The sequence below is a fragment of the Papilio polytes genome, unplaced genomic scaffold (assembly GCF_000836215.1).
Source record: "Papilio polytes unplaced genomic scaffold, Ppol_1.0 DF820622.1, whole genome shotgun sequence".
Classification (NCBI taxonomy): Eukaryota; Metazoa; Arthropoda; class Insecta; order Lepidoptera; family Papilionidae; genus Papilio; species Papilio polytes.
In genome coordinates this window covers 773,977-776,928 of record NW_013528582.1, presented here as the reverse complement: position 1 = coordinate 776,928, position 2,952 = coordinate 773,977, and the positions used below count along the sequence as shown (strand labels likewise).

Below are 2,952 nucleotides of genomic sequence, written 5' to 3'. Positions count from 1 at the left end.
AATCGACAGTCGCACAACTGTTGTGCGACTGTCGATTGTTTCGCAGCCAATTCAACTGTTTAGTTGTAGAACTAATAATCGGGTAGCGAGCGTACCTCCATATAAGCTTATAGGAATCAAAGCGCGACTAAACAGACGATCGATACTTTAGTCAAAGAAGTGCGCGTTCTAAGTATAATTTTTAAAAAGGTCTCAATAAATCGACTATGAAAGTATTTTTTTTTTATTTATCAACTTCTACAAACTTTGTTCCGTACTCTATTTTGCTCAGTTTGTTTTTCTTTTCTTTTCCGTAATCCTTATAACACTAGTGAGTTCCTTTTTTTAATAAATACAATTATACTACTACTTACTTATACTAGCACGACATTTGTTACATGAAAGTAAATTTCTTTTCTTGTTAGTGTATCTGTAGAGAAACATCATTTTTTTTTCTAAACTCCTTGGGTCATCAAGGTTAAGTGCTATGAATATTATTTTGATATTCGAAAAAATAAAATTCTGCCAAGTTAATGGTTAAGATACATGATCTTTAATATTTTACATATAATTTCGAGAAAGGTCTATTTACATTCGTTTTAAACAAGAACGAAAAACATTTGTACATATCCAACGTAATTTATATTTCTTGTGTAAGCGATTCTCTTCAATTACTTCAAGAGACTCTCGCCTCGAATGTCTCGAGGAGTTTTACAAACTTACTTTGAATGTGCTGAAAACGAAATATATAAAAAGGTCTTATTTTCGTATAATACGTTATTTTTAGCATCGACGCGAATTAAATCCTACTAATATTATAAATGCGAATGTATAGATGAATGTTTGTTTATAGCCATATACTATACGGGTCTCAATGAAATTTGGCTTTTATGTAGAAGATCACATAGGTTAATTATTTTATTTTAATTCCAAGCAAACTGAGACGCGAGCGAAAACTAGTTTTAGAAATAAAGCGATAGTATTGTTCAAGTTGAATTTATACATTTCATAGAGAATTAAAAAAAACCCAGTCGGGTTTTATTTACTAATAACACTGGGACAAATATAATTCAAATGACATTATATTCATCAACATCGCTTTTATAATACGAGTTATAACAGTATGCGAAGAAAATAGTCCATGAATAGCGTATTTTATTTATATACAATATATTATGTATTTTATACAATTTCACTTGTAAAAAAAATGTTATTATGCAACTATACTACTCACTACATGTCACTACGACACTAGTATACTCTACACAATATTAAAACACCGCACCCGCGGACAAACCAATCATAATGGTTTTTGCGGGGCCATATTTGAGAATACGTTTAATCTGTGTGTTTGTAAAAAAATTTCAGTGTTTCCAAAGTATTTTTTAATAGAAGTATAGAATGGTACAGATTACATAAAATCATTTAGTTCTTGGTTCTTGCTAACAGAATAGTACAGTAACGTTATGCAATTAGAGCGTATAATACGCGACCGGAATGAAAGTCTGCACAGAGCTAGACGTATGCCAAGTCTGCGGTTCCTTTGAGAATGTGTCGAGCTAAGAGCAAAAACTAAATACCAGATTTAATACCAACCTTAAATAGATACGAGATTTAGTTATGGAATACATACATTTATTTTGGAATTATTTGGTAATTTGTTATCTGTGAAGAAATTCAAAGAGTCGTGTAGTTAACTAACCAAGTATGATAAATCTTAATTTGTAGGTTTTATATGAGACACATACAAGATATATAGCGATGTACATTTTAGAAGTTTCATAATAGAATGTGTTTGCGTCAAATATCACCTCGTATCCAGAATTATTTGTCAAATCCCGTTGAATAGAGTTCGGTAAAATAGCTCATTGTGATCACATCTTAGCTGTATAAAAGGGGAATCTTTGGTACCCTCTCCATTCTTCGAAAGGTCAAATAGGTCGCGACAGATCCAGTCGAAGTTCAATATATACTAGGAATTCTTTTGTAGCAAATACTGAAGTATTCTATTATTCCAAGATTAAAATACTAGAACCTTTTAAGTAAAATTTCAATTTACCATAATACTAACAAAACAAACAAATAATTACAAAAGTTGTCTTTTAAAATTTCATTTTGAACTCAAAAACCTAATGACCACAAAAATGAGTAGTCCTAGTAAGAATACAAAGTTTATTGTCAAAAGTTTGACATCTTTTTAATCCTCATTTCCACTAGGTGACTGGCTGAATGTAGCCTAGTAAGTACTATATCTAATGTCATTGGAACACCAGTGGAAATGGAACCTTTTACTTGGGAGGTCTTAGATATCTTTAACCTTCTTTAGTGAAATGGCAACTGCATAAGCCGCGTTTGCTTCTGTGCCAACTGGACGCTTGTTTTAATAAAGATAAAAACAAGCGCTATTAGCTATTTCAGACTCGAGAACATTCTACAGCTTTTTACTTTGATTGTTCTTAATTGCTAACGTTTTTTTTCTTTACAAAACACTTTATAGAATAGTTTAATAGTTTGTTTTGGAGAATTTACTGTCGTTGTCAGGATTTTTTCAATAAAATCAAGTAAATCACAATACAATGGTTAAAGTTTAAGCTGTGTTTATTACTCGTATATTCCTCAGATTAGTTATTTATTTAATTTCATCTCATTTTCAATACATGCCTTGCTTTTTTATAGTCGCGCATTAGTCGTATTGCTTGTGATGTTAAATCTTTTTGCATCTTTCATATTTTTGTTTTGAAATTCTAAGAAAGGATTCATAGGTTTGAAAAAATATCAGTTTCGTTCGTGTTACTGAAACATATTTTGATCGACATAAAGCGTCATTTTAGCGCTCTTCGTAGATAAGGGAGGGTTTAAGGGGTAGTTTCTGGAATCGTATCTATATAAGGCCAATGAATATCACAATAGGAGAAAGTTTTATTTATAAAATGATATTCAGATTTTTGTAGAAGACAACATTTATTATTGCTT

General features: G+C 30.9%; 1 protein-coding gene across 1 annotated transcript in view; it reads left to right on the top strand.

The window, feature by feature from the left end:
- Positions 1–2,952, top strand: part of LOC106110415 — a 32,438-nt gene that overhangs the window by 1,997 nt on the left and 27,489 nt on the right. The gene's annotated exons all lie outside the window — the stretch shown is intronic.